The sequence below is a fragment of the Psammomys obesus genome, unplaced genomic scaffold (assembly GCF_907164565.1).
Source record: "Psammomys obesus unplaced genomic scaffold, mPsaObe1.curated_primary_1811, whole genome shotgun sequence".
In the NCBI taxonomy this organism is placed as follows: domain Eukaryota; kingdom Metazoa; phylum Chordata; class Mammalia; order Rodentia; family Muridae; genus Psammomys; species Psammomys obesus.
Genome location: NW_026596415.1, coordinates 3,913,568 through 3,939,365, shown reverse-complemented (window position 1 = coordinate 3,939,365; position 25,798 = coordinate 3,913,568). Strand labels below are relative to the sequence as shown.

General features: G+C 47.3%; 1 protein-coding gene across 6 annotated transcripts in view; it reads left to right on the top strand.

Moving 5' to 3' along the window:
• Clec16a (C-type lectin domain containing 16A) overlaps positions 1-25,798 on the top strand; it is a 205,776-nt gene that overhangs the window by 166,320 nt on the left and 13,658 nt on the right. The gene's annotated exons all lie outside the window — the stretch shown is intronic.

The following is a 25,798-nucleotide window of genomic DNA, read 5'->3' as shown; positions in this document are numbered from 1 at the left end:
ATACATACATACATACATACATACATACATACATACATACATACATACATACATACATACATGAAACACCACAGGTTCTCTGTAGCCAAGGCTGGCCTCATGCTCACAGCAATCCAATATAGGATTATATTGCTTTTATAAAGAAACTGAAATGTCCTCTATTCTCAGTCAATAATATATCTTAGAGGTTTTCTTTCAATTAGTCCATAAGAGCTCCCTCATTCGTTTTGATGTTCATACTTCATCATCCAGGCTATGAATGGATTCCTAGGCTGTGGCCAGCTTTTTGTCTTTTAACAGATAATAGGCACCTCTAAAGACTCTTGTGCAAAGCTTTCCCCAGGGACAGTGACAAGGAAGTGGATCCAGGAATAGCAAGATTTTGAAGTTCTGTGATTAAGTGTAGAGAGAAGTCACAGCACCAGTTTGAACAAAATGTCAGAGAGCCTCTGATTCTGCTTCTCTGGTGCCCTTTGTGCAGTTAGGCAGCAAGTATGCTCACTGAGCCCAGAGTCTGACCCAGGAGTCCTTGTTACTTGTAAAAATTATTCCATCTGTGCCTCTGAGGGCTTTGATGGCTGTAAAGGCCCCCAGAGACTGGCTGCCCACCATTAGGCTTGTCCTTTCAGAGGAACCCTTGAAATTAGTTTTTCCCTTGTTCTTCTGCGGAGATTTGTAGCTTCTTGGGATTTTTTTTTTCCTCCTATACTCCAGAACCTAAAATGATAGTAGGCACTGAGACAGAATCCCTAACCCCATTTTAAATTTTTTCATTTTGAGGCAGAGTTTTGAGAAGTTGCCCAGGCTGGTTTCAAACTTGGAATCCTCTTGCCTCAGCCTCCAAGCACCTGGGATTACAGTGGGCTTCCCCTAGGATCTTTTTTAATACCGCAAATTCTCAAAGAATTGAAAGTCAGTATTCTCTGAGTATGATAAGAATAGCTGCTTTCACAGCAACTCTTTACACTTAAAAAAAAACCTCCTCCTTCAGCTCAAAGTGAGAACAGACCCATCATCTGGGACCAGCCCTCTGCTCTCCAGTCTCTGTGAGCCTACTGCAAGCTTAAGACCCAAAAGCCAGTGACAAGCTAAAAGTACAAGCCAGGCATGGTGGCACACAGCTGCAGGTGCAGCACTTGGGAGATGGGGCAACTTTGTGCTGGATACTAGACTACTTATATAAAATAAGGAGAGAGGCCAAGCATGGTGGTGCATGCCATTGATCCCAGCCTGCTCTACAGAGTAAGTTCCAGACAGCCAAGGCTACACTGAGAAACTCTGTCTCAAAAAATATCATCATTACCATCATCATCATTATAGTAATGAGAGAAATGCAGGAAAATGTAATATGAAGATTAATTTAATATTATCAACAGGACAGGATTTTTTTGTTACCCGTTAGGCATGCCTATGGAGGAATGTCTAGATTAGCTTAACTTCTGGTTATGCCTATGAGGGATTATCCAAATTGGGCTAATTGAGGTGAGAAGAACCACCTTAATTCCTTGGGCTGAAATCCTAGACTGAATAAAAAGGAGAAAGTCAGCTGAGGACCAACATTGGTCTTTCTTTGCTTCCTAACTGTGAATCTACCTGCCTCATGCTCTTGCCATCATGATTCACATACCATGGTAGACCTGAAACTGAGCCAAAATATGCCCTTTCTTCAGGTTGCTTTCGTCAGGGTATTTTATCGAAGCAGCTGGAAACATAGCTAACTGTGTAGTTTCATTGCCCAGTTTACAGCTGGGCAAGCAAGACTCGGAAGGCAATGTCAGAGGCGCATATCAAGGCCAGCTGTGTCTATTCTTCTACTGGCTTCCTGGAAAACATCTTACCTCCTGCTCTTTATTCTTTCCTTTCCTGCTAAGTGGGTTTGAGGGTTCTGCAGAGCTTCTGAGGTAAAGGATCCTTTTGTTGTGGCTTTCTCAGCATGGTGACCTCACAGATAGCAGTTAGGCCTCAGATACCAGGTTTCAAATACATTCCAGCCTCTTGGATTGGCAGTGTCCTCATAAACCTTGGGAATAGCCAAGTAGTAGGGAAAGTTGGTGTTCATGGAATGAGCCTTCCCCAAACACCCCTGAACCTCATGGGGAGAAAAATGTGTTTGTTCCCCTTCCCTCAATTCTGAGCCAGAAGCCCAAGGGACTACACATCAGGTCAGAACAATGCCTAGCTTGGTAGACTGACTGTTTATGGTCCCCTTTCCCTAACCTATCCTTTAATCTTTTCCAAGTCCAGTAAAAGGGCCTATGAGCTGGCCACCAGAAAGCACCCACCAGAAGTGCTGGGCTCGACAGCTTGCCACCACTCAAGCCCCTGTTCTGCATGTTGCTAAATTAGTCCCCTGTCCCTCATCAAAAATAGGAGGCCCACTCCCTAGAGTTAGGCCCCAAATTTCAGTCCACACCTGCCCACAGATATTTTGTGAAGTTCTCTAAGTCCTGAGCCTTAGTGTCCTCTTCTGATAAAAATGCAGCTGTGCCAGCACTCATGAGGAGGGAACCAGCTTAAATAGGGGAAAAAATAAAAATAAAAAAAGTGACACCCAGTGTCAGTAGCTCAATGGGTAACCAGAATACTTAGCCTTATGCCCTGCCTCCTCAGATGCTCACAGGGTTCTGGTCCAGGCTCTCTGGCTCTGCCAGCCACACTATGGCACCAGGAGAGCAGATTGGGAAAGTTGGCTTTTCCTGTAGCACATGTGCACCAAGTCCTCCTGAAGACCATGTAAATACCTCATGGGAGGCAGCCCCATGGGGAGGCCAGCATAATAATGGGTGACTCTCTTGCCTGAGCTACTGGGCCTTGAGGACGCATGTGCTGAACACAGGGAGAACGGGCAAGGGCAGCCTCTGGACACTTTAAACAGGAGCAAGTGGACCTCATCCATAGCTGTCTAAGCTCTTTACACTGCCAGATGAATAAGGGGTTGGAGACAACATAGGAGACTACTGGGTCTACCAAAATCTGGGCAGAGTTAGGTAAGCCTTCTGGTTTGCTAGCCCTCCATGTTGACAGACTGTCTTCCAGTGAGTCTTTGAGAGGACTGAAGTCCCAGTCAGTCACTACCAAAAACTTATGGCACTTTGCTCACAGTTCTGCTCCCTGCTGGCTGCTCTAAGGTAGAAATGTAAAGGGGTTGACCACACTGGTTAGAAGGTAACATGAGGCCTACCTGTATTGCCAGTAGCAAGCACCACCTTAACAGGGGTCCTGAGAGAGAGCTGCTATCACTCTCCTCTTTTAGCAGGTAAGGAGACTAAGGCCTGATAGGTGAAGCACCTCACCAGAAGCCACAGAGCAGTGTGCAGTATTGCTGAAGGTCTGCCTGGGCCATCTGCTTCACAACCTTTGGTGTCTGGGGAGATGCTTCAGGAACAGACCAGAGAAAGTTCGGTCTTTGCCCCAGAGAGGCCACAGCGTGGCCTCACCTACTAGTTCCTGCACCTGACTCCTGGGCCTGAGATGCTTGCCCAGGAGATGGAATGTGTGAACGGCTTTCTCTCCATTTTCTGCAGCCAGGATGGCTCTCATCAGATCTCTCTAAGATAATAGTACTGAAAAGACCTCAACCTGCAGTGGTAAATTCACAAAGTTTGAGGACTGAACAGTGTAGCTGAGGCTTTCAGGAGTGGGAATTTAGCCCCTTGCCTTTAAAGGTACTTTTGTGAATAGAGTGGATTTTGTATTTCCACCTATTCCTTCTTCAGCAAGCATTCACTGAGCACCTGCAGGTGCCACATGACACCTAGGCTTGCCTTGCTGGCTCTACCACATGAAGTTTGCCATAAGGATCATTCAACTTGTCAGACCCCTTGCTAGCTAGACTCTAAGGAGGGTACCCTGTCTAGTGAGGATGATGCAGGTTCCCTGAGCAGGTAGAGAGGCAGATTCAGCAGAGCAGGCAGGTGGAGAACAGCATGTGCAGCCTGCATCAGGGAGCCTGGATGGGCCAGGTCCATGTGGCTCCTATGCCTTCAGTGATGTACCAGGTATATATTGTGTTCCACACTGTAGCATCATGGGGACAGACATCGGAGGTTCTTACATCTGAGTTTTCTCTGGTGTTCAGGCTGGACAGAGCCTTGCTCTCCTACTTCCCCACCTGCTCATTTCATCCCAGCATGGCCTTCAGGGTATAGTCAGCTGGGTAAACAAGAAACCTATCATCTTGAACCCCATGGCAGAAAGAAAAGCTTCTCATCTCTTGGCTCTGAGAGCACAGCTTGCCCCAGTAGGGTCCAGGTGGCCAGGCACAGCTCTCTAAAAAGCATAGAGTCAAATCAGTGTAGCAGCACACACCATTAATCTCAGCACTTGGGGAGGCAGATGAAAGAAGATCTCTGGGTTCAAGGCCAGCCTGGTCTACAGAGCAAGTTCAGGGCAGCCAGTGCTACACAGAGAAACCTGTCTGGGGGACAGGGGTTAATTTCCAGCCTGTAGGACAATCCTCAGCCCAAGGCCTTGTACAGGGCCAGCCAAGCTTTCTTATTACCATTATCACTACCATTATGATTATTATGTGTGCAGTGTATGTGTGAGTACAAGTATGCTCGTGTTATAGCATGCATGTGGAGTCAGAAGGCAACTTTAAGAAGTCAGCTCTCCTTCCACCTTTACCTGGGTTCCAGGGACCAGACTTGCATGACAAGTCCTTTAACCTGCTGAACCATCTTGCCAGCCCCAATTAAACTTGTGAACAGAGAGCAAACAAAGCTTTGAAGGAGCATCCCTGTTGGATTCAGAGGCTTCCAGGTTCTTCTACTGGCCTCCTTAAGCTTCAGGGCTGGATGGAGAGTGGTTTCCCTAAGTTTCTTGTTTGTGGCTTCACAAGAGGACTCCTGGTAACCATTGCAATGACTGCAATGACTACACTGGCCTGGCCTGGCCTGTCAGTCCTTCCCAGCACCAGCTGTGGCTACTCTGGCACAGGACAGTGTATGACTGAGTCCCCTTTTCCCATGGAGCTAGCAGAGCTGTCTTATCGGATGGAGTGTGCTTCCTCCCAGGCTCGGCATAGAAGGGAGCCTGGGTATCGGAGTAGGACAGGTGAAAACCCTAGATCTAGTTTCAGCACTGACCAGTTCAGTGGTGATTAGCAAACACATCATGGTCATGATTCTAGAGCAGCGGTTCTCCACCATCCTAAGGCTGTGACTCTTTAATACATGCTTCCTCATGCTGCGATGACCCCAATCATAAAATTATTTTTGTTACTACCTCATAACTGTAATTGTGCTACTTTTATGACTCATAATGTACATGTTTTTGGAGAGAGAGGTTTGGCAAAGGGGTCACAGGTTGAGAAACACTGAACTAGAAGCTGCTTCTTTCCTCAGGAGTTCATGGTGTCCTGGGAAAGGAACACATAAACCACAGTAGCAGCAGTCCACAGTCATTGTGAGATGGTGAGGCACCAAAGGCAGGAAGGCTCTAGGGAAGGTTTTAAAGGAAGGTAAATACAGTGTGTCCAGGAAGGTGCCATGGCCAAGATGTGACAAGCACCTGTACGTGTCCTCAGAAAGTAGCAAAGTGAAGCTACAGGAATGATGGTGACTTTCCTGACTCTGTCAGAGGCCCAGTGAGCCACCTGGACCTTCAAAAGCAAGGCTGACAGTCACACAGCTTTTAGAGCAGGAGGACTATTGGCCATCAGGACCAGTCTGGGTCAGGCTGCCCAAGGGACCTTAGCCCATACTTAGCTAGAAAGACTAGATAGCTAAGAATGAGAACATGTCCTGTGCAGATCACCCGGTATCCAGAGGGCCAAAGCTAGGCAGCATCCTTGATGTATCTGTCTGCGCCTGTCTCCTAGGTGAGGGCCCAGCTATTTTCTTTTTTGTTGTTTAGTTTTATTTGTTTGTTTAAGTTTGGGTTTTGTTTTGTTTTGTTTTGTTTTGTTTTGAGAGACAGTATTTCTCTGTGTAGCCTTGGCTGTCCTGGACTTGCTTTGTAGACCAGGCTGGCCTTGAACTCACAGAGATCTGCCTGCCTCTGCCTCTCCAAGTGCTGTATTTTCAGTTTATTATCAACAGGACCTCACTGTGTAGCCTTGGTTGGCCTGAAACTTAATATGTAGACCAGGTTGGCCCCAACTCAGAGATCCCCTGCTTCTGTTCTTTAGTGCTAGGATTAAAGACATGGGTTGCCATCCCAAAGCGGCTGCACTGGAAAGCCTTTATCCAGCATAGGGCTTTCTCCCGTAGGCTGCCCACAGCCTATATATGCTGGCTCCTTCTAAGACCACTGTGCTGTAAGCAATAAAGGCAGCATTGCATACAAATGGCTAGGAGGAGTGACTATACTCTCAGGCAAGGGTCCAATGACACTTCCCTGCCTTTTCCTTTTAGAATGGAAATTCCACAGTCTGTAGGCCAGGGAAGACCCCTGCCTACTCAGCACCTCTGTAGCACTTACACTCTCCACATTGTCTCATCCTCATCTTCTCTCTCTACATCCTGCCCAAACCATTATTTAGCTGTGAACTGTGGAAGGCAGATCTAGGCTTTGGATAATGCTAAATTTCAGCTCCTAGAGTCCAGGACCCAGACTATCATAGGCATCTAGGTGATGCTTGATAAACATCGGATGGATATATGGATGCATGCACTCACATAGAGGAAGATGGGGAGGAGATGGATGGATGACTAGAGCAAAAGATGGATGGAATGATAGATGGATATATAAAGGAAGTGAGAGGATGGGTGAGTGGATGAGGAGGGAAGGAGCCAGCAAAGCTTTAATACTCCACTGTATGTCCCCTTATGTTTGCCAGACATTGTTCACTGGAGACTCAAAGGTGAGACAAGCAGATCGGTCCCTTTGGATCATAGAGGCTCCAGAGTTGCCCATCATAATCAGTGCCCTGAGGTACTGTTCCAAGAGCTAGAATACAAGAGCACTGTTACCTGGAGCTACGGTTCAGAAAGGTTTCTCTAAGGAAAGGGGGCAAATCCAGACAGCATGTGTCCCAGACAAGATTTTGCCCACAGGAACGCTATTAGCCTACAGGCTGCCTGGATCTCCAGCAATGAGAGCCTGGCTTCTGTGATGTTCCTGCAGCCAGCTGGACTGGCCAGAGAGCACCCTTTGCCACCATTACTGTGGCCAATGAAGCTGACCTGAGGTAATTGTCACTCTTCTTCGCCTTTAGCCAAGAGCATGTGAGCATCTACTGGCCTAGGATGGGGTTCTATGTGGAGTCTTGTTGGGAGGAATGTTCCTGGGCTGGACCTGACTAGAGGAACAAGACACTCTATGCCATGTACAAAACTGGATGAGGGAAAATACCCTATATAAATTATGATGGAGAATGTTGTATCAGTTGGCTATCATAATATGTGCCAGTTATTCCAGAACTCAGAAAGTAAGGTAAAATTGCTGAGAGTTTGAAGCTAGCCTGGGCTACATAGCAAATCCCTTTCTCTAAAAACCATTATGTTAAAACTTCCATTCCAGCTAGCTGGGTTGTCACAAAGCCACCACCAGGCAGCACACAAGGAGTGGGTTACCTCATCTCTGTCCTATTTAGGCCATATTTTCCTTAAAGACAGCCAAACATGAGAAAAAAACTTGGAACCTGCTGCACATTCCAGAACAATCTGGAAACATTGATGCAATCCAGATCCACCTGGCAGGCTTCCTCTTCTAAATTTGCCCTTTTCCAGTTTCTTTTTTACTCTGAAGAAAAATCTTCTCTTCTTACTGGTGAAAGAGCCTTCTGTTCCCTTTTCTTTCCTGTAAGTCACGGTAAGCTTGTATTTCATACCTTTCCAGAAGTCTGTTGGTTGTGGTCTAACCTCAGAAGCATGGCTTCTGGGAATGGCATTAGCTCCACTTGTGTGAGCTTTAGTGAGACCTTAGACGCATTCCTGAAGCTTGTGCTGTAGCCGTGAGACAAATGACAGCAGCTCTGATACCTGCTCACTGTGGTACCTGCTTTGGAAGCAAGTTCCAGGTGCTGAGAGACAGTGTGCCAGCAGCTCTGTCCAATTCATACCAGTAGCTTTTAAAAGATGACCCCGATGCCAGGCAGGCATTAGAGCTGGGTGTGTGGGAGAGGCCAAAGCTCAGGGTGTGCAGGGCACCATACCGTATTCCCAGTGGCAGTTTTCTGAGAGGTTCCTGCATCCAGCAGCCATACTCCTCCACACAGGGATCTATGACATGAATAGCTTAACGGAAGTAGGGTTCATTTTCCTAGTCCATTGTGGTGAGGAGGGCAGCTCATTGCACAGCATCCAGGAACAGAGAGGGAACATGCCTGGGCCAGCAAGATCACTCACTGGGTAAAGGCACCTGCCACCAAATCTGACAATCTGAGTTTGATCACCAGAATCCACCTGGTTTCTGATCCTTTACTCATGTTCTGACATGTCTATGCATGTACATACATACACAAATACACAAATACAAAAAATATAAATTTATAACGAGAGGGTTCTGGCTCCCCCCACCTTTTCATCTATATTCCTAAACCATGGGCTAGAGAATGTAGATTCAGGGAGCACATCTCCCCCTATTACTTAATTGTCTCAAAAACATCATCCCAGACACCCCCAGAGCATCTTACTTCTCATTCCGTTCAGGAGGAACCGCCATGTGAACACTAAGCCTCAAGGATCCAGCTTCTGTTTATTGTCAGCGTCAATGATAAGCTTAGACCCCATGTCCATGTCTGTTTGTCCCCTTCGTGGTACAGTGTTCTGGTTACAGCAGAGCTGCTCACCTTGAGGTTACAAGGCATTGGTCACAGGAGAGTTGGGGAAGAGGAACAGAGATGGGATCTACCCATCCAAAAGCACATCTAACTTCCCCCTGTAGCCCAGTCAATTGTCAGATCACTAACGGATTCATCCAGGGCCGGAGTGAGAGCGCATCATCCTGCGCCCTGTGAAGGCCTGCCTCTGACCATTGCCTCACTGCAGGCCAAGCCTTGACTGTGCGAGTCTGTGGAAGATACTTGATATCCACGCCTTACACTCAGCACGTGGATCCCCAGCAGTGCCTCCCTGAGCGTGACCATGAAAACACATGTGTCTCCCAGAAAATGGAGCAACTCAGATGCTGAGCAAAGGGCTGGCAGCCACCCCAAGTGTAACTAGCAATGGGCCTCAGTACTCTCTGCATCTGACAGGTGATGTGCCCTGCACAGGCCCTGAGTCCCAGAAGGAGCCTCTGCTGCTCACAGGAGGCAGGATGCGCTTCTGTCCAAAGAAGTGCTAGGGCGATTATTTATTAATTGAGAAAGGGAAGAAAAAAAATAATAGGGTTTCCTGGAAAGGGATAAAAGTTCAATATGATAAACTCCCGAAAAGCAATCAAAGGCCAGAGAGGGCAGAAAAATAAAGGACAGAGAGAGTAAGAGAGATTATGAATCAGAGTGGGGCACGTTATCTGTCAGGGAAGGGCTGTATTTCCTAGCCATGGGGTGCAGGGCAGCACTGCCGAGCTGCCAGTGGGAGCATGCCAGGACTGCTGAGCAGGGAGGCAGCTCGCCTCACAGAGGTCACCAAGCCCTGCTGACATGATAGGAACAGATGGACCAGTCAGCTGTTTCATGTGACAGGCCCCATCGTCTTAATTTTTGCATTTTAATGAGTGAACACAGAAAATTACCTATGAAACTACAGCTACTGGCAGCTCGCAGGCACCTAATGCCCATCACAGAGAGGGTTGCAAGCACTGTAGGTCACTTCCCATCCCTGCTTTCCCTAGGCTTTATTTTTCTCATTAATCTCCCTTTTCCTCTCCTTCTCCCCCTCCTTTTCCCTCTCCCCTCCCCCACTTCTCTCTGTCTGTCTGTGTGTAGGTGGCCCATGAGGTTCTTAAAAATATTAAAATAGAGACTGTGAAGATAGCTTGATAGGTAAAAAGCCTGTGCAACCCTGAGTACCTGAGTTCAGACTGATCACTGGCACCAGTGTGAAAAGCTGGCACGGGGCACACATATCTTGAATGGTACACAAACCTTAGCATTGGACACAGCAGGAGGGTTAGCGTAGATAAGAGGATCCCTACAATTCACTGGCCAACCAACCTAGCCAAACCATGGCTACCAGGTTCAGTAAAAAAAAATCCTGTCTCAAAAAATAAGCCTTTAATCCCAGCACTCAGGAGGCAGAGGCAGGTGGATCTCCGAGTTTGAAACCAGCTTGGTCTATAGAGCAGAGCTCCAGGACAGCTAGAGTTACACAGAGAAACCCTGTCTCTAAAAGACAAAAACAAAACAAACAAATAAACAAAAAAAAAGTCAACAGCAACAAAAATAAGACAGAGAACTAGAGTAAGATACTATCAGCCTCTGGCCTACATACATGTGTACATATAAGTAACACACAAATACACACACTCTACACACTGAGATTAATGGATTATAAAGACACTGCTGTTCTCTCCTCAAGACCCCTCACTCCTGGTTTCACTGACGCCTTTCCAGACCCTTCTCTAGTAGCTGCTCTATGTATGTGCACCCATAGCCAGGGACCATAAAAGTGTCTCCACAGTTCTAAAATCGAAATAGCTCTGAAAACAAGATATTTTTTTCTAACTCATTTGGTGGCAAAACCAGCCCTGAACTATTCTGAGCACTTGCCTTGAGTGCACATGCTTGTTTTTGATGGAAATTGAATGTTTGTTTTCAGTTGACCAAAGCCCAGGTGTGGGGAGAACATAATTTGAGTATTACTGGTTGGCTTTTTAATACCTAAAAATTATAATTTCCAGACACATCTGGTCACAAAGGCTCAGGATAAGGAGCTATTGGACCACAGGCGTATGATGTTTTCAGTCCACCTTGTAAGTTTATGTAGTCACACTTCTGTATCGCTTTCCTTTTTTATTTATTTTTAAAAATAATTTATTTTTTTTTTATGTACATGGTTTTTACCCAAATGTCTACAATATGTCTGTGTGCTGGTGTCAGATCCTATGGATCTAGAGTTATAGGTGTGAGCCACTATGTAGGTGCTGGGAATTGAACCCAAGTCCTCTGGAAGAACAGCCAGTGTTTTTAACTGATGAACCATCTCTCTAGCCCTCTGTATCACTTTCTACAGTTTGCTTTTATCAGACACTGCTATGAATCAGAAATCTGGGTTATTTATGGTTTGTGCATTCCTTTCCTTGGCTGTCTAGTATCCCACAGTGGATACCTGGATATTTTTATCCACCTGTTTTAGTGACCCCAGGCTTTCACTGCCCAGGACCATACTGAGCAACACTGAGCACATTGCTGCTTGTGTGCTCTCCAAGAAGCAGAATTCCCGGGAAGTGTGCAGAACCTCACTATGTAGCCTAGAACTCTCTATGTAGATTATACCAGGCTGGCCTTGAACTCATGGAGATCTGCCTGGCTCTTCCTTGAAATTGCTGGGATCAGAGGCATGCACCAGCACACCTTGCACAAGCCCTTGTTTTAACAGTGCCATGGCTCCTGTGTTGTAAAACCCCCTCCTTCAACTTCACCTCTACAAGCTGCACAACCAACCCTGTTGTCTTTATTTCCTGGGGCAGCTATACCAAGATATTATGAACTTGGTGGCTTTGACAACATGTGTGTTGTCTCACAGTTCTACAGACCAGAAGTCCAAGCTCAAAGGGTAGGGTAGGATTGGCTCCTTGTGAGGCCTGGAAGAGAAAGCTGCTGTGGGATTCTCCCTGCCTTCTGGAGATTGGTGGTGGCCCCTGCTGTCACCTGGCATCTGCTGCAGCACATGCTCTTCTCCCCTATCTGCTGGCGAGACAGAGTGTTGGGTGGAATCATCTTAAGGAACAAAGTTCTCTCATGACTCCTGCTTTTAGGGAGTCTCAGTCTATGGCCACCTAGTAAGGCAAGAGCATCAAGGCAGAAGCACATGGCAGAAGACAGTTACTCACCTCATGGCAGCTGCAAAGCATGGGACCAGGGGCAAAGTGCTACTAGGCCACACCCACAGTGACTTACTTCCTTACGTTAGGCCTCTGCTCTTACAGTCTCCACCCAGTGAATCCATCATGAATTCATCAGTGGGGTCATCCACTGAAAGGTCAAAGCTCTTACAGTCTAGTCACTTCCAAAGCCCACATCTGTATACATGGTTTTAGGGACATGTCCCAGTAGGGACATTTCAGATTGAAGCCACTATAGTGAATATCAATGTCCAAATCTCTGCCTTTCTTTTCTTTTTTTCTTTCTTTTTTTTTTGGGGGGGGGGTGAGATACGATTTTTATGTGTAGCACTGGCTGTCCTAAAACTCACTCTGTAGACTAGGCTGGCCTCAAACTTAGAGAGATCCACCTGCCTCTGCCTCCCAAGGGCTGGGATTAAAGGTGTGCACCACCATCTCTGGGCCAGATCTCTGCTTTTCATAAGACACAATTATACTGGAATTGGACCCATCCTAATGACTTGATCTTAGCCAGCTCCATCTGCAGATTGACCCTGTTTGCAAATCAGACCCCATTCTAAAGCCCCAAAGTCCTGTCTACATCAGCCAAAATATATCAAGTCTCCTCACACTGGTGCCATGGTGGCTTCTGCTACCCAACAGATCATATCACAGTGGTCCATGCTTCTGGTTACCCTACTAGAAGCCATGCCTTAGGGTTAAGTGGATGTGGCTAGCCTGGGCCCGGGTTCTCATTCACCCAGCTCTTCTGAGGTACCACCAACAAGATGAGGCCCTTCACAAGCTTGTGTATGTTTGCCAGCCTGGGCCTAGGCAATCCTTCTGTGGTGTCACATTTTTATTCTCCCTCTCCTCCCAGCCAAGAAAAAGAGTCCATGTGTTAATAGCAAAATAGAAGCCATAGATTAGAACGTCTGTGCAGGTCATGTTCTCTTGCAGATACAGAGAGAGAAGGAAATCTCAGAAATACAGGGGGCCTTTGGACACCAGACATTAAATCCATCCGTGCAATCTCACTTCCAGGGCAGTGCGCCAGGACCAGGAGAAAGCATCTTCTGATTTAGTTGAGGCTGAAGAAGCCCATGTCAGAGAAGGGCAGCTAGAGAAGGAGCTGCCAGGCACTTTGAGGTAGGGACTCTCCAAATCCCCTCAGGTTCTGAAGAGCTCTTTATAATAGCTTTTAGGCCTGTATTCTAGGAGCTGGAATTGGGATGGAAACTGGGAAGACATAGTTTAATCAAGGAGGACTTCAGGAGACCTAAAGAAGCTGTCAGAGAACCAGAGGGGTTCATACAACTAAAAACAAAGGCTAGAGTAGGCTGCTTGAGTACTCAGGCTAAGAATCAGTGTTAACTTGCACAGTTAGCACAGGGAGGCTCAGACCAGGACAGGATACAGCCCTTAGGCAGGGGAAACACCAACCTCAAATGCACAACTGTAGTGGAAGTGTCACTCTGGTCATCTGGGGCAAAGCCTTTGAACAGATAAAAGCCAAAGAAAAAAGAAATGGTCACCAGCCTATGCTGCCAGTCCAGGAGGGGACGTGCTCCCCTGTCTGTCTATTGCCCAGGAAAGGTGCTGCCTTGTTCCATAGAAAGACGTTTGTGTTCTCAGTGGCATCTTGAAGAGAGGCCCAAATCTGCCCTGGGTGTTCCTGGTGGCTGTCCTAGGTCCCTGACATCTGCCACAGACCTTCCCAGTTGTCTAGTAACTGAGCCAAGGACATCTGGTGGTTCTGGGTTCTTTTCTTTCAACCAAAACACTTGTTTTCAGGTGGCATCCTGGCATAACTTTCACCTGGACAGGGCTGGAGATCTATACAGGTCCCAAATGATGGAACACACCTGTTACCATGACACCTCCAAGGCCAAGCTGCTCTTGATGATGGTAGCATCTTCTCTTAGTGATAGTAGCATCTGCCACTGTTTCCTCTGGGGAGAATGTCCAGTCTATCAGTATTTGGGCCACTAATCACTTGTGTTCAGGCACCAAGGTCAGGAAGAGGCTGAGACAATTCCAGGAATCAAGGTTCTAAAAATGTGAGGCTGACTGGAAAGGATTTCCAGAGAAGGGCATGAAAGAAAGAACGAACCCCAAATCTCCACTCCACCCCCTTCCATGCCCCTGAGCATTGCCACTGCATCTTGGATTCTTGGGAAGAAATGAAGTCAGTGCACCCAGCTATGCAGGTCCCAGTTAATAATGAATGCGGAGGAAGGAGAGAGGATGTTCAATATTTAAACAGTGCAGAACACTAGCTGCCTTGCCAGTTACTGCCCTCCGCCTGCTTCCTGGATGGCTTCTGTAAAACTGAGCACTACCCCAGCTCCACTGCTGGCCACTGCCACCAGCTTCTATGAGTAAAGAACAGTGGCTTTGAGGTACTCCAGCCACAATGATTTCTGTTGCTTCTCATGGAAGAAGGAGATGATTGCATGGAGATAAGGTCTGTGGTAATAAGTCTGTGTGTTTAGGGCTCATGTCCATGCTGTCCGGATCCCTCACATTCCTCCTCTTGGTGCACCTGTGTCTCATCTGTGTTGGGCTTTAGTAGCCTGACTGATTTGGAAGACCTTACACAGGAAAGTGGGCTTGTTTTAAGAGTCCATCTCTTCAAGTTCACAAACTGGATATCTGCCTCCAAAGTTGCATGTAATGCAGAATTCTGTGAATCAATTCCTCTTTTCTTCTTGACACATGTTATATCAAAGGCAAAAGCATAAAAGAAAACATTTGGCCTGAGACATAATAAAATCATGCTTAAGGATGCAGCAAACTTGAAGTCTCTTAGTTAAAGGAAATCAATACTTTTATGATGAAATATTAATCATCCTTTAAAAAAATAAGTCAAAACTGGAGAGGCACAAGAGCCAGAGTGATTTTAATGCCTCAGGCATTAGCTTGGCATTTGCAAGGAAGCAGAGAAAAGAAGCCACTGGAGCCTCTCAGAGAAGCCCCTCCCAGGCCTCATGAGCCACTTGTGGATTTTCATTCAAAGCGCACATATCTCTCCCTGACAGGCTAAAGTTACTTCCAAGCATTTTCAAACTGCTGATTTGGGGAAATGAGAAAGAGAGGAACCTGCAGAGCTATGCACACATTCATGTGCTAACAAACAGAGCCAAGGAAAGGTGGAGAATTATAGAAAGCTATCTGTTTGCATACCCACCATCTGTCCCTCCTCCTTTGGTCCAAAATTATTCTAATAGCATCCTTTTAGGAGGTATTGAACCATGTTTGACTGTTTAGGAACCAAGTCAACTGGTTGAATTTTGAGTTTCATCTATTTCAACCTATTACATACAACTCTGTCAGACACTCAGGACAGTCTTGGGTGTATTGAATGTAGTGAAGGTAGACATTTATACATCAGGGTTGAGATAACAAGAACTCCATTTTCTCAACTGGTAGCTCTGATATAAATGCTTATGTCAAGCTGGACATGCTAGTGCACTCCTATAAGTGCTTAGTTAACAAAGGCAGAAGGATCATTGTAAGTTTTAAGCTACCTTGTCTTAAAAAAAAAAAAAAAGAAAAAAAAAAAGAAAAGAAAGAAAAAAGAATAGTTAAAGTTAGTTCCAGAGAACTATCAGGTCTCACCTTATTGACTAAAGCCACCAGTCACATGGGTAACAAAAGAAAGGTTTCTGTCTTCTATGGCATTGCATTCACAAAAGATCCAAATCGTCTCTCCTGCCACATATTCCTGTGTCTGTGTCACTGACTGAGTCGCTCACATCACTGGAACCAAGTTCCAATCCAGTAGTCACAATGTAAGGGCCCAGACACTTAGCCTACATTACTCTTGCTCTCCTCATCAGCCCCTTGGGGTAAAATAACTTGATACAAAGAAAAAGATGTGCTCTTAGAGCAAGCAAGTCCTCGATGGCCACATTACCAAGGAGGAGCCCAAGTTCCTTGTCCCCTGTGTTCTGTACCCAAGCTTCTGCTTTTTCCAGGACTTCTCCCTTGCACAGAAACTGACCGAGTGTCAGCAGACTGGGACTGAAGAAACAGAAGCTGATAGTCCTGTCCACTGAGCAGCAGCTGTAAGCTTCTGAAGCTGCTGACTCCCATCTTTATCTTTGTGTGACTCAGCACTCTCCCTGATCCCATCTTATACCCACCATGCAGATAGAATCTTTGGTTCTTTCAGTAGTAATATGTAAGGCAGCATTGCCATCTGGCCTGACCCCAATCAAAACACACACACAGCTTTGGTGACTTAGCTATAGCAGGAGCAAACCATCCTGTTCTGTAAGCCTGAGTCCTAACAAACAAAGGGACAGGGAACCCAGGCCCATGGTTGTCTGCCCTGGGGAGTATTAAGTACATGTCAACACCACATACCTTTTGCAAAAGTTTATGAATTCCCTGCCCCCTTTGTATACTACCACCTTGTGGAATCCTCAGGGCTAGGCATCCACATTAGGAGACCTATCCCACAAGGCTGCTCTGCTTCTGTCCTCAAAGGGTAGAGCAGGGCTGATAGAAACTTCTCAGCAAGCCAGGCACCCCTGGCCCACCACAGGCTCTGGGGACATTCTTTTCACAGAATCCCAGCTGGCCCACCTGCTCTGTGTGTTCCTGGGTTGGGAACCCCACCCTTGATGCCCCCATAGCTATCTAACAGCCTCCCTCTCCCTGCTCTTTCAGCCTTGTCTGCTGCCTCAGAACACAGGCAGTCAAGATGGCCGCTGGTGAGCTTTCTATTGCCTTGGCTGAGAGACTGTTGTGGAGCTCTGTGCTCTCTCATGTATACACGGTAATGCCATCTGAAGTGGGCAGGGGCTGGGAGAGGCAAAGGCCCAGGCATCCTGGGGAGAAAGCCCAAGCCCTGGTGCCCCACAGTTTGAATAATCTGAAGGCAGGATAATCCACAGAGTGCCTCTCGAGAACCAGCGCCCCAGGTCCACAGGCTAGCCAACCCTCCATGGCAGATGCTCCTGTCCAAGGCAGGGAAGACTACCTGCACTCCTAACATCCACACAGGTCAGGTGTTCCCCAGCAGCAAAAATGACATATGGCTCTTGGGTGTCTCCCATGGGTGGTAGCCCACACAACCAGGTCCTCAACTGACAAAAGGGCTGAGCCATATCAAAATGGTGGTGCAGGGAGAAAACAGAATACTGAAAAAATATTTTCTCTTTTCTACAGGTTTTCACATATAGCCCTTAAAATCCAAGAGGATTTGTCCATGGATAAAGAGCTATAGGCTATCAGATTGTGCAAGTTCCCAGATATTTTTGTATGTTGCCCCTTTAAAACCAACCAGAAATAAAAGTCTTTAATTGTTTGAAGGCATAGCCAGTCATCAAGTCACCTGCGACAAGGGTCAGAAATCAGAGAATGGTGGCTGCTATAGTGTGGCCCCTTCCCCTGGTTTACATATCTGCCACCACCTCCATCCCTGGATACAGGGCAGAAAATGGCTTTTCCGCAGGGAAAAAAATCTAAAGTGGTACTTGAGTGTGAAGCCCTTAGGATGATGCTAGATTTCACAGCTCTGAAATACTGCATCTTTAGACCCACTGAGGAGAGGCAGGAAGTGAGGGTAGGGGGTGTGAGGGTCTGTGTACAGAACCCGCCTGACTGGGACCCAAGCCACAAAGGTGCCCACAAGTCAGGAGAACTTCATTTCTGTATGGATTTCTGAGGTTCTCCAGATAAGCATCTAGGTCCCAGCCTGGTCCCTTGATTATTTATTACTGTTTATGTGTGTGTGGAAGGAAGAGTGTGTGCTACAAGTGTATGTGCCCACAGAAGCCAAAATGTTGGATCCCCTAGAGTGGGAAATAGAAATAGTTGTAGGCCTCTCGACCTAGGTGCTGGGAGCCAAACTCGTTCTCAGGAAGAACATTTCTCACTCTTAACCACTGAGCTGTCTGTCTGTCTAACGCCTGTTTTATTATCTTGATTTTTTATTTGTCTGACAGTATGTGAGGTATAGATGTGTGTGTGTGAGAATGCATGCTAAGAGGCTGGAGGGGAGGACATTGGGCATCCTGATGTATCACTCCCCACCATATTTCCTTGAAACAGGCTGTCTTGCCGAGACTGGACCTAGGCTGCCACTAGCAAGTGATCCTCCTGTCTCAGACCTCCACAGCAACGGGGGTACAGGTGCACATGCAGCCATACTCAGCTTTTTATGTGAGTGCTGGGGACTTGAACTCAGGTCCTCATGCTGTGATGCTATGTGGCAAGCACTCTTACACATGAGCTATCTCCCTAGCCTCCCCTATAGTGTTTGGGTGTTTTACCTGAATGAATGTCTTTGTGCCAGCCTGGTGCCCAAGAAAAAAAGGTGTCAAATTCCCTAGAACTTTAGTTCAGATATTTGTAAGACACTATGTAAGTGCTGAAAACCCAGGTCCTTTGGAAGAGCAGCCAGCCAGTGTCCTTTAACCATTCAACCACTTGTGGGCTTTTTAACAGTGTTGGTAGCATCTTCCTAAGGTGGCTTTTCCTCATTAGACCCCTGCTTGGCTCCTAGTCTCGCCACATCCACCCTCATTTTACTTTACCCAAGGATAAGCTCCAGAGACACACTGGCTCAGATACATGAGTGAAAAAGTTCCATGCCACCCCAGACCTTGTAAGGAGCCAGACTGCAGAGCCACAGCAGACTGAAATCTTAGGCTCTGTCATATCCCTCCCGGACCCACCCAAGGGACCTAGCAGGCTGCAGCAGAGGTGGAAGGACAGTGTCAAGGAAAGCCAGGGAGAGAGGATTGAGGCCATGCCACATTGGCTCTCTTGGGTTTGTGCAGGAGGTCACAGGCCTGATTGATTTTTCTTTTTTTTTTTTTTTTCACTGTTTCCCAGCATCTCGGTGTATGGTGAGAAAATATGAACACGCCTGGCCGGGCGCCTGAGCCACAGCCTCTGAGTGAATCTGCTAATGAAAGGCGAGCTCCAGAGTCTGTGGCCCTTAGCTCCTTATTTACTGTGAAAGTCCTGGCACTCTGTGTGTCCTCACCTGGAGCCTCAAGGATAGACAGTTGGCTTTTGGGAAGGCAGGTCCTAGAGCTTCTCCCTCCTCCCAGAGGCCTCAGCGGAGCACCGCTGTCCCTGGCTGAGACAGCCTATGCTCCAGGCTCACACAGCACTCATCACAGGGGCTGTCACAGGTGACTTACTAGGCTCAGGGAGCGGCTAATAACAGCCCAGCACAGAAAAGGGGCAAGCTGGCTTTGCCCCTCAACCCTTAGGTAGGCCACACCTTGTTTTTCAAAAAGAGCGTGAGGCCAGGCAGGGGCTGCTACTTGGTAAGAGCACTTGCCTAGCCTTCACAGAGCCCTGCCTTCTGTCCCCAGGACCATTTAAGCCTGTAATTTCTTCCCTCAAGAGGTGGAGGCAAAAGGATCAGGTTCAAGGTCATTCTGGGCTACAAAGAAAGTTAATGGCCACACTGGGAGAAATCCTGTTTCCACTTACTTAAAAAAAAAAAAAAAGGTGGGGGGAGATTGAGTTGTGATTTCTACATTTTAAAACTTCAGGCAGTACTTAGTTTACATAAAAGTCCAGATAGCCACCTTCTTTTGAAGAATTGGAAACACTGCCCTGGTGGGGGTGCTGTGTTCTTAGGCTGCAGGTCCCAGTCCTTCATAACTCCCAGGGCTCAGGGTGGCACACCATGTTTTCCTGACAGACAGGGAAGCCTTTTGGCTCTTCCTGCCCTCCTTCATTTGCTTTGCCAGCCAAAGTGTAGGGTGAATGAGCCACAGAAAAATCTGGAAAGAAGCAGGGAAGCCCCTCTCTGCACCAGCCAGAGCATTTCCATTTTTAACCCTGGTAGAAATCAGAGTTTCACTGCTTAGAAAAGAAAATTTGATAAAGTCCGCCATGCGTTGGCCTCTTGGAAGAATGAATGAGACACCTGAAGGCAAGCAGTTGAGTCTTCTCTGCTGCTTCTTTCAGGAACGTTCTGCGAAGGGTTCAAAGGATGCAGGCTTCTCAGTGAATGCTGGGTGCCAAGAGCTGCACCATGCTGTGTTTTCCCCAAGCTAGAATTCCTGGGAAGCTCAAGCCAAATATGCTGTGCTGTGACAGTCTTCCTGCTGTTGCTTTCACTTGGCATGCACCCTGCTGTTGGCCTAGTACCAGCTGCTTTTGTTATAGGCTTCAGGGCTTGTCTCTCTGGTGGTCGGCTTCACTTTTCACTGGGAAACTACAGATGCATTTTGGGAGCACCAAGCCTCTAGAAGTGTGGATGAGGATAGAGTTAATCCTGGAAGCCCTGAGCCCCTAGTGCTCTGCCAGGTGTAGCCCTTGGAGTGACTCCTGAGTTAAGCAGGCTCTTGCACTTAACCCTTTGAGAGGCCCCTGCGGAATCCCTTATGTAGACCCAAGCTAGTTCCACAACTCCAAAAGGGCAAAAGCTTGTTAACCTGCTGCAGTTACATTGTAGTCAAGTATCCAGAAGGCTGGCTCTAGGCAGCTCACAGATAGCAGTGTCCCTGTTTTCTTTTCAGACTCAGCTACACCCAGCCTCCATATCTGCACACTGTGAGTCTCTCATGGCCCTCAGTTTCAAGGTCTCAGCTGACTTTTATAATCTCTGAGTTCTGGTTTAACTCAGAAAGACACTCAGTTCATCCACTAGATTCTGCCAAAATCTCCACTTACACCATGGAAGAAAGTTAAGAGAACATGTGCTGAAGATTCAAGTTCACAGTCAGGATCATCGGCCCTTCTCCCTTTTCCTTCATCCCACTACATCCAGATCCCTAAACCCCACCACTACCACTAGCCCCATAAGCTCAGGGCACTTTTTCTCTCCCAGAAGTCGGAACCAGCACATCAGTGTGCCTGGGGACTTGATCCTGCATTAACAAGGCATTCCCCCACAACAGTGTCAGATAAGATCAGCTTCAACAACACAGAAAATGCTAGAAGAGAGGTTTAGGTTGCCCTCCAGTAAAAGCATCACACATATGGGTAAGTGGTGCCTCCATCAGGGTCCAAACTCATTCTCGCTCATATACAATATGGTTCCCCCTCATAGTCCAGGATGACTGCTGGATTTCTGGCTATCACATCCGTGTTCCAGGAAGCAGAATAGAGGATGTACCTACCCTCTTTCCTGTTGAAGAGGCTTCTTGGAAATCCCACATGCCACTTTGATGACTGTCTCATGGCCACAACTCCAGTCACATGGCCATGCCTAGTGGCCAGGTTCTGTAACTGCAGGTAAAGGGAGAAAATGAATAATAGGAAATAGCTAGCAATATCTGAAACATGTCCAAAAGGTGCTAGCTGCTCAAATAATGAAAGTTGTTACACAAAATACTAGAGATCTTTGCAGTCAAGTTTCTCATGTATTCCCTGAGCAGGACAGACTTTGTAGGGTTTAGAGAGAGAACTTTTGCCCAAGCTGGCAGCCAGCACATAAGCCCTCAAGGGCCAGGAAGGGACCTGTGCAGACAGAAAGGAAGCAAAGGAGAACTGGAGTCTGCAGCAGTGTCCCAGCAAATACAGAGCACTGTGTGCAGCCTAGGCTGCTGGAAGAGAGGGTCCATTTCTACATGATTGTTCTGTGGTTCAGTGTCTCTATGGGTTAGAGCACCCTGTGGACTTGTCTAGGAATGTAAGAATGGGGACAGAAATAACATTGAATTGTCACAGGATAGTAAGTCAGGTCTGAAGGAAAAGAGCAGCTCTGTCACCTCGCTCTAGCTACAGCTCTGTCAGGACAAGGCCCTGCAGTGCCTGATCTTTGAGTTTTATAAGGCAGACATACAGATTTGTGTGTGGAATCTCTCAGGGTCTAAACACTAGTCCAATATCAAACACAGATGAAATATAAGCTAGCTAGTACCCTGTAGACCGCCATCACCAGCTCTGGTTCTGAAATCTCGTGAACCTGGTTATTACGAGTGCCAAAGGCAGACATAAACAGAGGAAGGGACTCATCCCAGGTCTCAAAGCCAGAGTGCACAGAACTTGGACTCGAACCTGGGATTCTGATTCCACGCCCAGCATTCCCTCTGTGACTGCTTTTAAAATAGAAGGCTGACCTTTTAGTAGTAATTTTGTTCTTGACAAATGCCAGAGAGCTGCTCGTTAGTTCACAGTCCCAGAACCATGGTAGAATGGAGCAGAGGAAGACAGAAAGGCTCCAGGCTGCCCCATGTACCTCAGAGATCCTGCAAAGCAAGGGAATGTCTTGCTGTTGGCATGGGTCCACCTGCCTGGCCCTACTCTGAGAAAGTTTGTCCAGGTCCTGAGAGCTTCCAAGGAGAGAGTCTGGGAGATCAGAGCAGCTCATAGTGGGTGGTCCCACTGGGCCTGAGTGTGCCCGGCTTCCAGGCATCCTATTTCTCCTCTACTCTCTTCTTTCCTGGATTGAAATGATATTCACAGGGCTGGGGATGTAGTGTGGTTGGCGAGGATGCCCGAACCCGGGTTTAATCTCAACACCACATAAAGTGAGCACGCTATGTGTCTGTAATCCCAGTACTTAGGGAAGTAGGGCAGGAGGATCAGAAGTTTGAGGTATTTTAAGCTGTTTTTAGTGGGCTAGAGGCCAGTCAGAGATACATCAGACTCTGTATTTATTTAGTAATAATAATAGTAATTGATGGTAAAGAGCTTGGACAACTCAGACAAGTCTCTAAAACACAATGAAACCCTCCCTACTCTACACCTACCCATTCCCTCGTAGCCCCAGCCCCTGCAGCTGCTCTGTCTGCTCTGGACAGGGATGAGGAACACCTGGATTTTTTTTTAAGTAGGAGTATGTGGGCATGCTTTTGCTAACCTTTCCTCACTTACCACGTCTTGAGCACTTCCTGGGCACTTAATCTTGCTTTCTGCCAGCATTTTTGCCAACAGTAGAGGCTTTCATCATTTGCCTGTCAGAATTCTTTGGCTTTTCTCCAGCACTGGACATATCCTTGTCTCAACCATTCCCCATATCACACCCTTTCATCAGCATGTGGACCCCAAAGCCACCTTCATGCCCCATTTCCACCACCATCAGTGACTTCAGTTCCTAGACACAGACTGGGTCCACAGGCTTGCAAGTCCCCACAGCCTTTGGTACACATCTGAGATCTGAGATCTGTTCTTGAGACAGACACAGGGTGAGCCAAGCTTGTCCTCAGCAGAGAAGACCCTGGGGAGCCTGTGTGCCTGTTACCCATCCCATGATCTCTGGCTTGTCTATGTGTTTGCAAAGTCTTGGCAGCCCTTATAGGTTGACACAGGCCCAGAAGACCTCTGGCATCCCTGCCATAGTTAGCTCATCCAGAACTGCCTTGCTGAGATGAAGCAAGAATTCTGAGGCCCAGGGCTTAGCCATGGCATTCATCTGCAGTTCTTTCCAGTGCCCACACAATCCCCCAATATGGCAAGTCATTGTAGAAGAGAGAACCTTGAAACTGCAACATGCAGGAAGAATCGAGAAGGATGAGAGATTGGAGTAGCAGCAGAGGAGGGAAACGTATCTTCAGCACCTCTACTCAGTCGATCCTACAAAATATGACAGAGTTGGGACAGACACACCAATAGCATGAGTTCAGTACGCAGCTTTGTCACTCATCTCTTCAGGAGCACACAAGGCTCAGTCCCAACACTTTTCCAACATTCAGCTTGTTTGTGTGTATATGATAAATTGGTAGCTTGGGAAAAGCCACCTGACATTTTGATTTGTTATGGGGTAATTCATTTTCAAGGCAAGTAAATAGCTTATAAAATCAGGGGTTTACCACTGTAGGTGATTAAGAAGTAAGCAGCTATAAAGTTCGCTGTGTGAAGCTGTGGCTGATTGTCCCTGTGGAATTGTCTTGAGCAGTGTTGGGATCTGCCAGATGTTCTCCGTGTTTCCTCTACTGGCTTTTCCTGCCCGCCAGGCAACCTCTCAGTGTGGCCTCATTGAGGTCTAGAGCCTGGTGCAATGCCATTCCCTCTGTAACAGCCATCTGAGGTAGACAGTAGATGAGGGCAAGAAGCACTGCCCACCAGGCCCTATCCACCTACTGTTGCCATGAAACATGCCACCTGTCCCTAGAGTGTGGCCCAGAATATCAGTGAGCTTTGTCAGTTGATAACAGTAGTTCCTCATGAACATTATTAGTATGTAAACTGCTGTTCCTTGGCCAAGTGTAGGGTCCTACTGAATCTACAGGGAAGAGGTGTGTAGATCAGGAGGTCCTCTCTGTAGATGAAGAGAGGAGGTGCAGGACCTTCTCTGGATCACACACACACACACACACACACACACACACTGATCTAGCTTCCCCAGAAGCAGCAATGTGCTCTATCCTTTGTACTGCATGAGGCCAAACACACTGCTCTCACAGAAGATGCAGTTTGCATTTCAGACTACATGATCTTCATGGCAATGACTCTACTTTGTGTAGCCAGGCCACATTGAAACCAAAATTTTATCCCCCTAAGACTTTACTTGATGAGTTAGTCACTTCTCTAGTTGCTGTGACAAGCAGCTTAAGGAAAGTTGATTTTGGCTCGTGGTTTGAGGGGATACAGTCCACATGGTGGGGAAGACCCGTAACCAGAGGATGTGGCGGCTGGTCACATGGCATCCAAAGCCAGGACGTTGAGAGATGAATGCTGGAGTTCCTCTTGCTCTCTCTTGTTATTCAGTCTGCGACCCAGCCCATGAGACGGTACCACCCTGGAGGTGCCAGCAGTGCAGGAGAGGCAGAGTGAGGTTGGGGCCAGCTGTGCTGAGTGTGCTCACTGAGAGAGGTGCCCTTCTGCCAAAGGACTTGCCCTGAGCCTGTGCAGCTGAGGGAGGGAGGAGAGGCGATGTGGTCTGCAGTGCACCAGCCCCTGTGGCCGAGCCTGCATGAACTGCTGGGATTATTGAGCTGTTATTCCTTGGGAGTCTCCATGTTTGCAGAGAACAAAATCAGATGTGTCAGCCCTTTGGGAGAGCAGAATGTAAGAGCTTGGAACCCAGCCTGTGGAAGGCGTAAGGCAGGAATACAGCTCCTGGGCTGTCCAGCAAGACTGAGCTTTGTCATAAAGAGGCACTTTTTTTTGTTTTTGTTGTTGGTTTCTCACTGTATAGACCTTTATATAGTCTATATAGAAACTCACTATATAGACCTAACTGGCCTCAAATTTAGAGATCTGCCTGCCTCTGCTTCATGAATGTTGAGTATTGGAATTAAAGATGTGTGCTGCCACACCCAGCATAAAGGACGCTTTTTAAAAAATTAAGATTTATTTTTATTTTAGTATTTGCCTGGTATCCACATAGGCCAGAAGAGGGCATTAAATCTTCTAGAACTGGAGTTACAGGTCGGGTTCTGAGCTGTTATGTGGGTCCTCTGCAAGGGTAGCCAAGTGTTCATAACTGCTGAGTCGTCTTTCCAGTCAGCAAAGAACACTCTTAATCGGCATTTGCCATGTACCTTCTTCCTGAGCTAAGGCCTGCTGGGAAGTCTCACAGCTCTACATCTCCCCCACGGTTGAGGCCATGAGAGTAAGCAACCAAAAACAGACTGAGAGGCCACAGTAGCCCTTTACCTGCTACTAAGAGGTGGGTTTCACCATACAGAGCTAAGTATGTCTAAGACTGAGGACTAGGCCCCTCCGCATGTTGTGGGGCCACAAACCACAGAGCCTGCTCGTGTATGAGTAGCTCTAGGGTGGGCTGTTGCTGACTGGCCCTGAGCTCTTTAGCAGAGCCCTCATTACTTCTAAACCTGCCCTGCCAGGACTGCTGAGGCAGAGTGGGTTCTGAGAGGGGAGAATCTGGGCTCTCCATTCTCCTAGAGACTTCCCAGCTCACCTTCCCTTTGTCAGAGTGAGACCCAAAATTTAGCCCCATGGATGGTGGTCTCTGTATTACCTTCAATGGGAGCCCTGAAGCCTCAGAGTATAGCCAGTCAACAGTCAACCTGGTCTGGTCAGTGGACCTGTTTCT